The sequence below is a fragment of the Solanum pennellii genome, chromosome 9, assembly GCF_001406875.1.
Source record: "Solanum pennellii chromosome 9, SPENNV200".
In the NCBI taxonomy this organism is placed as follows: Eukaryota; Viridiplantae; Streptophyta; class Magnoliopsida; order Solanales; family Solanaceae; genus Solanum; species Solanum pennellii.
In genome coordinates, this window is record NC_028645.1 from 52,793,210 (window position 1) to 52,803,041 (window position 9,832).

Genomic DNA, 9,832 nt, shown 5'->3' on the forward strand with positions numbered 1-9,832 from the left:
CTTTTTGCTTTCCTCTTCGTTCTTCCTCTCTCGCTCGTTTTCCCTCTCTGTCATTTTTTCTTTTTCTTCTCTAGATTCTTTTCTTTTACCCTAATTATCATATAATTCATTATGATAAAAGTAACCCATTAGTTATTCCAAGGTTATCTCCTTTAACCCTCCAAGTAAATAATTATTAAACATACCCCACTAAATTCATAAGTTTTGTCATGAATAGTCCAAAACACCCCTTTAAAACTTTTAACAGAAATCCGACCCAGTTAGATTACGCAACCTGTGACGGTCCGTCGTGTCTATGACGGTCCGTCCAGCAGGTCCGTCACAAAGTTCAGAGAGTCAAATTCTGTAAAGGGTTTGTGACGGTCCGTCGTACCTACGACGGTCCGTCCTGCAGTTCCGTCGCAAAGTTTAGAGAGTCGATCTCAGTACCCAGATTTTCAGAGTTTAAGTGTTTTAGAACGAGGCCCCTCGACGGTCCGTCGTGCCTATGACGGTTCGTCCTACTTGTCGTCGAGGATAATGAGAAGAGTAGCAGGAGAAAATTTACAAGTATGGGACGACGGAATCCATCACGGGCCGTCGTGACCATGACGGTCCGTCGCGTGGTCCGTCGACCCCGTCATTTTTTATCAAAATAATCTTACTGCTCGAATCGACTAAACAGGTCGTTACACATAGATTGACAACAATTCTTGTTTTTGAAAAATACAACATATTTTTTCTAATCTGTTTCTTGTTCTAGTTTCTTTACTAGTTTTAATTTTCTAGTTCTGAAAATGTTCTTAAACTTTGTTGTGTCTTACCAAGTTCTTCAAAGTTTTGTTCTATGTATCTTAGGAATACAAGATAAACAACAATCTTAAGGAAAATATTATACTCTTAGTATTTTTTGTATTCTACTAATTCTCAGAATCTGATAATAAAATTAGAAGATAAATGCATTACTTCTCCATAATTTGTTGCTTTGTTTAGCATGGTCGAAATGAGAATGTACGAGTAAAAATTTATCGTATTACGGTTAAAGATTACACAAGGTAACCTTCATATTATTTATTTAAGGAGGAAAATAGTTTTTTAAGAGTTAACAACTTTGAGTTTTTATCATGTGTATTTTTGGAAAAAGATTTACAAACCATATGTTGTGGAATGAATTTTTCTTGACAAATAGTGTTGCCTTTAAAATTCTTTAGTTTGATAAATGAGAGATACACAATTTTGTTTGATAAAATAGTATGCCAAAATGTTATAGTTGGAAGCCTATTTGAAAATAAAAACCATTCTATGTGATAAAGAATATGTTTAATTCCGTTTCGAGACTAAAAACTTTTGTAGTTTTGTACTCCTAGTGAATTTGATAATGTCCGATTGTTGTGGATCAAAAACTTTTGTAGTTTTTTACACTGAATAAATTTGACTTCTATAAATTTCAGTTTTATGTAGAAACATATTTTAAATACTAACTGATATGTCTAATTGTGATAGAGGAAAAAACCAGTGACTTAGAGTTGGTGAGTTTGCGGAATGAATTTTGACACTACGTAATGATTACCAAAGAGAATTGAAACTCTATAATTCTTTCTCAGAATAATTTTTTTAAAAGAGGTTTTATACTGTCAATGACATTTTGATAATCTGGGAAAATATGTGGAAAAACTATTTTCAAATGCTTGAAAAATATTTTGAGATCACATTTAAAATGTTGGGTTCTTTGCTTATGATAAAAATAAAATTAGACTTCGTGTCTAATTTAACTTTGGAGAAAAGGATATGAAATTCAAAGATTCTTTTGTATTATGTTACCCACAAAATTCTGAGAGTATGTTTTATATTTTGGTCGTTGAGTTTATCATTTACTAGTATATGGTATGACTAGTATGAAACTACCAAATTATTTGTATTCTTGTTCAAAATGATTGTGTTCTCTTATGAAAAAGTGTCACTGGAAGTGATGTGATTCGTCGTGAAAAGATATGTCTATTAAATATAACTATTTGTATAGACATGAATATTGGTGAATAATCATTTGTCATGTTTTTTAAAGAAGCATTTGAATTATATTTCCTTTATTGGACCTGATGAAATTTTGTTCATGGGTAGTTCTATAACTCCGAAATTTCTTGATAGATATTCTTTTTTTGCCCAATCCATTGACATTAGTATGCATACACTTTGATAGTCAAGATGCAATAGGTAGGGCATGAAGCATGATGTATATCGAAACGTCTATTCATAAAGGACATAGACATGATACTGTTAGAAAACTACTCTCTAGTGGAATTATCAGAATTGACTATGTAAAGTCAAAACATAATGTGTCAAATCTACTTACATTAAGGCCAACTAGAGAGAAAGTTTAAAGATCATCTAAGAGAATGAGTTTACGGCTTAGAAAAGTCGTCATGGTGGTAACTCTATCTAGAAGACTAGAGATCCCAAGAGATAGAATCAAGGAGAAACACAAAGTTATGAGTGACGGTTCGACATTGTCAAAAAACTCAATCCATTCTCATGATGAAGACAATGCTAAAAAACAAGGATACAACATTGAGGCTTATTAATGAGTTAATAAAGCTTAATAGTATTATTGATTTTCTAAGTTTGGCAGAGTTGACCAAATAGTGTATCAACGCGATGACACAGTTAGAAATCACCTATTCGAGTGTGAAGTGTAAGCTTCTTCATAGATAACCCTAAACGGTAAACGGTTAATTGTGTGACATATGGTTGTCCATGTATACACCAAATCTTGACGGTTAAAATATATCGAATCTACCGATTGACCGTGTATATCTGACATATGTTCACTACAGAAGTCCAAGGGGAAACCTAATTATCAAGATGCATTTAATTTTTGTTTGTTAAGTATACATACTTGTCCGTTTCTTTGTCTTGGAGTCATTCCCTATTCATGCAGGGGATTGTTGGGTTTTAAAAGGTGTGAATGAAAAATGAAGAGTTGCGGATTATGAAAGGTTGCGACTTTTATGAAAAATTATGACTTCCATGAAAATTTTTAGATTTTATGAAAAGTTGTGATTTTTATGAAAAGTTGTGATTTTTATGAAGGTGATGACCTTTCCAAAAGACTGTGACCGATCCAAAGGTTTGTGAACTTTTCGGTAAAGCACAATAAGAACCTTTTTGAGCTACATTTTGTTTTCTGTAAATTGAGGGATTTCCTCTCATTCTAAAGAGAGAATTTTTCTAGACTTCTTCTACTACTACTAAATCTAGTGTTCTAAGTATACTTTATTGCCGTTGAGTGGCTTGCTGAACCAGCATTTTAGGTATCAATACACTGGTGATTGAGATCATTTTATACTAGGATGACATCTTCCAAATCAAACTTCAGATACTAGAGGGGAATACTTTTCTTAAGGGGACATTATTCATTTAGTGGGTTTAATCATCTTTATGTTTTTCTAGTTTTTGGTATGTGTTACAGATTTTAGATTGTGAATTAACTTCTATTCTTCTACTCTTCACCGGTTCATTAAACTTTTGTAACTTCATGTTTCTGCAAAGTTTGTTGGAATCAGTAATATTCTTTAAACATAGATTGACAATAATTCTTCTTTTTGAAAAGTATTTGGTACATTTTTTCTAATCTGTTTATCATTCTAGTTTATTTACTAGTTTTAATTTTCTAATTCTGAAAATGTTCTTAAAGTTTGTTGTGTCTTACCAAGTTCTTTAAAGTTTTGTTCTAAGCATCTTGATAATTAAATATAAACAACACAAATATTATAATTCCTCTCCATGTCGTGGACTTGCTCCCAGACAGTGTTATTTAATCATTTCTTGTGATTAACTATCTAAAGTACTTTTAATCATCATGATATCTTACCTATCACAAATCATAACCTTGAATTTATAATAAATTTGAGGTAGAGCTAAGAGTTAAGTCTTGAATATTCTTTCATATATTTTTGAGAAATCTCCTTTGAGTCTTTTTAGGAGTCTTCTACAATTTCTAATAACATATTTCAAGACTAGAGTAGGTAAGTATGAGAACGAGGAGAATGTATTCATGTGTCTACATTATTATCCCGAGATCGTTCATATCATGAATCATAACTCTTAAATTCATAATTCAAGTGCACGCGAGTTAATAGTAGAGTTCAAGAAAGTCTTTGAGTCCAACTGTGAATCTTTTGAGAACAACTATCGATTTGAACTACGTTTTGTATATCTACTCTCCGTACATTTATTTAGAACCTCAAGCCGAGTCGTTTTCATACCCATAAATTCCGCATAAATTTCACAAATTGAGCACCTTTGAGAAGAGTAGTATCTTTAAACTCTAACTCTTGATTATTGAGTTCCTAATACCTTTAAGATTATATTTCTAATAATGATACTGCTACATGTTAATTTTGAAGCCCTTGACCTGAGTTGTTCATGCCCATAATTCCGCATGAACACTATGAGTCAAGGAGTCTAGAGATGAGTACTATCATTGAGTCCTGAGTTTTGAGTATTGAGGTTCTTTATTACTATTACGATTCCTGATTTGAGTCGTTCATGTTCATAATTTCACATGAACCCTATGATTTGAGGTATAAATTTTAAAAATCTTTTCAAAGCAACCCTTGAGTTCTTAAACTGAGCTTTGAGAAAGTAAAGTTCTATTTTGAGAGAAGAGTTCTTAAAACATGATAAATAAGACAAATCGAGTATGCCATCAATACATGAGCAGTATGGTATCTAGTTATCCCATCAATGTTTATGCACTATGACTTCCCGAGTCATCATTTATCATATTATAATACTATTTTGAATTTTTTTCCACAAAGAGCATGGTTGAGTTCATTTTCTTTAAAATGATATAAGGGAACTAAGTATTTCAAAGAGTAAATGTTTTCACATTTAGAAGAGGAGAGGAAATTAAGATTTCCAAAGGATTTTTGAGGAGTTTGAGTAACATCTCATTTTAGATAAAAATTTTGAGTAATAACCTCAAACCACAGAAAGGGAGATGTTTTTAAACATATGAAGTGAGTATATTTTTGGGAGTAGTACTGAGCCCCGATATGGGGATGAGTTCAGATAATCAAGACACCATAAATCATTTAGTCAACTTGGGTACAAAGTTTCATACTTTTTAGATGATTCCTTAATTATTTATAGCATAGACTAGTGGATCCACTTAGATGAGAGGTTCTATACCCCGACAAGGTATAGGATAGTTCTGGAAGCGTAGGAAAGATGATGTATCATCACATAACTTATTGTGATGGTTTTCAGTTAAAGAAATTCCCACAGAGTTATATTGTATTTTTATACACAAACCGATTTAATATTGCATTCTTCAATACATTGAAATTCTATCTATTATTTTTAAGGCTTTCCATATAGTAACTACGTGTGTATGTGTGTTGCCGTGGCAATTGTTCATGGTTTAGGACTTGAAATGGCATGATAGATCTTTATAATTCATGTAGACATGTTGATGTAAATGTGATGTTCATATGAGTTGAATTGTGGCTGATTTTAGGGATAATGTCTTGGCTAAACGAATACATGAAGATGCACCTAAAACGTTCTAAATGCACTACGAAATTCCCCTAATAACTAAGGTGTAACTTGATGAAAGCATGCTGAAAAATTAAAAGAAAATTTCCAGCTTCTATTGATGAATTTTGGTCAGCAAAGAGGGTTCAAAATTTTAAAAAAATGAATTAAAACAAGTGAGGTCATGGAGGATTGAACCCGTGACCTCACCATGTTAAAAACCATGAAAATAAAGAAGTAAAAAGAAATGTGGTGAAGGGGATTTGAACCATGGTATTGGCTGGAAAATGTAACTTAAAAGAAATAATAAGAAATCATAGGAATGGGATTCGAACCCACCACCTCTCATAAAATAAAATGTGAGGCGTGGGAATCGAACCCACGACCTCTAGGCAGTGATGTAGAGTAAAGAAAATGAAAGAAAAGAAATGTGAGGCGTGGGAATCGAACCCACGACCTCTAGGCAGTGAAGGAGAGTCAAAGGAAATGAAACATAAGAGATGTGAGGCGAGGGAATCGAACCACGACCTCCTAGGCAGATTTAAGGAGAAAAATTAAAAAAATTAAAGAGGGGATGTGGGGGTTCGAACACACAACCCCTCAATCAAAGGAGAGAAATTTAAAGGCAATGAAAATAAAAAGTAAATGAGGTTGTGGTGGTTTGATCCCACATCCTCTTAGTTCCATTAAGCGAAAAATGAAGACAGAAATTAAGGGAAAAATAAAATGAAGGCATTGCGGATCGAACTTGGGTCCCCAAGCCATATGGATAAAACAAAAATGAATAAAGAAAAATGTAAGTGTTGTTCAAGGGATTTGAAAACCGGGTTCCCTTGCCCAAATTCCGTATGATACATAAGTCATACGTGAATTAAATGTTAAAGAATAATGTTGCCTACTTAGATCGAAATTGAGATCTTGGCATACATACAAGATGCATAAGTCTTGTAACACATAATCTTAGGAAGATATGAATCACTTAAACAAACTATGAATGAAGCCGCATGGCTTGTATGTATAGATCCATAAGTCTAACATACGGTTAAAAAAATAACTGAACCTAAGATGTATGTAATGAAATGATGTAACCCTAGAAGGGTTAAGTAAGGGTGTAAAACTCACTAAATCGCCAAGTGCATTGGCAAATGATGAAACAAATATTATGTAATGAAATGATGAAACCTAGAAGGGTTAAGTAAGAGTGTGAAACACACAAATGGCCAAGTACATTGGCATATGATGAATTGAACATTCACGTAAAAAGGGGTGAGTAATTATGAAGAACAAATGTGCTAATGTTAATGAATGTGGTGACAACATGATATGAGGCTAATGTAAAAGATGAGAGCAATCTCAAATGAGTCTAAGTAAATGTTACCAAAACAAACTCACCTATGAGTGTGTAAAGTTAATGAAGAGACCAGTCTATATGAACACTCTAATGAAAGTATTGAGATTAACACACTTAATGCTAATGATGAGATGAGAAATCATCTATTGAGCTATGCTATCCTTATACTAGAAGCTTGGTTCCATGACGTATGAATTGAATGTAATAGAACTTTATATTGAGCAACGATAGACTAGCTATGAGAGGTGATGCCTTCTTTTGGGAAGGGCAGAGGTTCACGTAACTCTCATGAGATGAGATTGTGAAGCATGCCGGGTATGGGTCTCCTTATATCTCCTAGTCTTCGAACCTATACTGCCAATATAGGGATCTAGTGGGGTTCAATTCCCATGTACGCTAGAATGTTTTGGGTCACTTTGGCCGGTGATTCTACCTCTTTTCAGTGTGGGGTTTCATGACACTTGATTTCATGATGCTCACATGATCTATGTCGGTCAAAGTTAAAGTTCCCAATGAATGAATGAATGAATGAGGCAGCCTCAAATGATGCACATAATGAAATGAATGATACCAAATGTGTTATGATAGGATAATCAAGAGGTGAGCTAGTCTCAAGTAATGACACTAGGTCATGCTTTATCATTGCACAACAAACCTGATGAAAATCTTAAACTACATACTAGGTATAGCTGGTGTTCACACTAGTGTATGAATGAAATGAAATGAAGTACGTATGAATGAATAAAGTAGACATTGTGTTTTCTAAAGAATCATATGAAAAGATGTTATGTGATATATGCAATATGATACGTGCTATATATAAGATGTTATGTGTTGTGTGCAATATGATGAGTATGATGATTCATGTTACTCTCGTGGCATGACTTTCCTAATCCAAATTTGGAAAGCTCATTAACTTTTCTAATCCCTATTTGGCAAGTCCACTGACTTTCCATTCCATAATCATGTTGTTTGGAAAGAGCTATTCTTACTCATGCATGTCCTTGGTGTGTGATTGCATATACCCATACTTATTACAAGTGTGTACTTATCCGATACAACTCTATATTTTTAGATGCAGGCACAAGTGGACGCTAGGGTTTACAGGTTAACGTTGCAGCTTTACGGACGTGGCACTTTCATTCGGACTTGGTAGGCCCTCATGCTTTCGAGGATGTGTACCGTTATTATCTAGCTTAGATGTAGGCTTTAGATAGTGGAGCATGTTCCACTAGTGTTTCTTTTCCCTTTCATTTCAAACTTTGTATTGGTGTCGTTTGACAAAAATACATTTCATGAAATTATTTAACTATGTCTTTCATTTGATGATCTCTATATTAGATGGTTCATTTGTAAACGCCTATGATGTTAAGTTTAAAATGTTTATCATGAAATAAGGAATCAAAAAGTTCAAATTTATCTCTAAAATTAACCTAGATGAAGTAAGATTGACGTATGTAGGCTTGTCAGCGACCTCTGAGAGGTCAACGACGCCGGTCTTGTCTGGGGTCTAGATTCCGATCGTGACAAAGTTAGTATCAGATCCCTAGGTGAAATTCCAAGAACAATAAGTTCACATCAACCACATTAATTAGTTTCTAAGTCATGGTAGTGAAGTGCACCACTATCCTGAATTAGAGACTGCATGATGCGTTGGAAAATTTCCCTTGTTCTGATCTTATCGTGCCTTTCCTGATGTCTGATTTTCTTGGTGTTATGAGCGTGTCTAACACCAATCCATGTTTTTTTTATAGAATGTACAATAGGAGAGCTATTTGTCAGAGAAGAGGAGTAGCAGTTGCTGGGGACAATCAAATTCCACCCCAGGCTCCAGCTAAAGGAGTGGCTATGCCGGTTAACCCTGCTTGATTGACTGATGCGGAGGTGTGGGCATCTGTGGCCCAAATGGCACAGGCCATCACAATGCAGGACCAGGCCATGACTGCCCAGGTCAACCGGCATAATATTCAAAGGGAGAACCCACCGGTATGTAGCATGGCTGGCAGGCTACGAGACTTTACAAGGATGAATCCTCCTATTTAGACGGGGTCCAAGACTTCAGAGGATCCCCAGGAATTCATAGATGAAGTACACAAGATTTTGGTGGCCATGAGGTCCATAGATACTGAGAAGTCTTAGCTGGCTTCCTATCAGCTCAAGGATGTTGTACAGACTTGGTGCAAGATGTGGCAGGATAGCCGAGCTTTGGGCGGAGTTCCGGTGACGTGGGAGTTGTTTAAGAGAGCCTTCCTAGAGAGATTTTTCCCGGGGAGATGAGAGAGACCAAGGTTGAGGAGTTTATCAACCTTAAACAGGGATCGATGACAGTCAGGGAGTATTCACTGAAGTTTGTGAAATTATCCAAGTATGCCACTTCTCTTGTGTCTAACAGTAGAGACGAGATGAGTAGATAATTGACAGAGATTGATGAGGATCTCGAGGAGGAGTGTAGGGCAGCTATGTTGCATGAGAGAGTGGACCTTTCCAGGCTTATGGTCCATGTCCAGAAAGTGGAGGAAAGCAGGAAGAGGAAGCACACAAGGGCAGGGAACAGGTCAAGGCAAGATGAGAAAAAAAAATTTCAAGGAAGAGTAGTACTGAAATCAGGGATAAGACCAGGTTTAAGAAGGGACTCTCCCACCAAGGGGAGTCAAGTTCATCCAAGGTTCTCTATGATAGGAATTTTGAATCAAGAGTTAAGAGAAACAACAAAGTAGATACACCTCAGGAGAGACCACATTGCAGGAAGTGTGGCGAACTACATAGAGGAGAGTGTATGATGGGCACTAACTCTTGTTACAGTTGTGGCAAACCGGGTCACATGGTGACGGATAGTCTGAATAGGATAAGTCAAGAACAAGGGAAGGAGAGAGATCAGCCTAATGGTCCAAGTGAAGAGGCTCCAAGGAGGCAACGACTCTTCGAACTCAAGTCTAGGGGTGCAGGGGAAGGAACCTCTGGTGAAGC

At 35.5% G+C, this 9,832-nt stretch overlaps 1 pseudogene; it reads left to right on the plus strand.

Moving 5' to 3' along the window:
* LOC114074042 overlaps positions 1–8,734 on the plus strand; it is a 121,964-nt pseudogene extending 113,230 nt beyond the window's left edge.
* Positions 8,735–9,832: the final 1,098 nt, after the last annotated feature.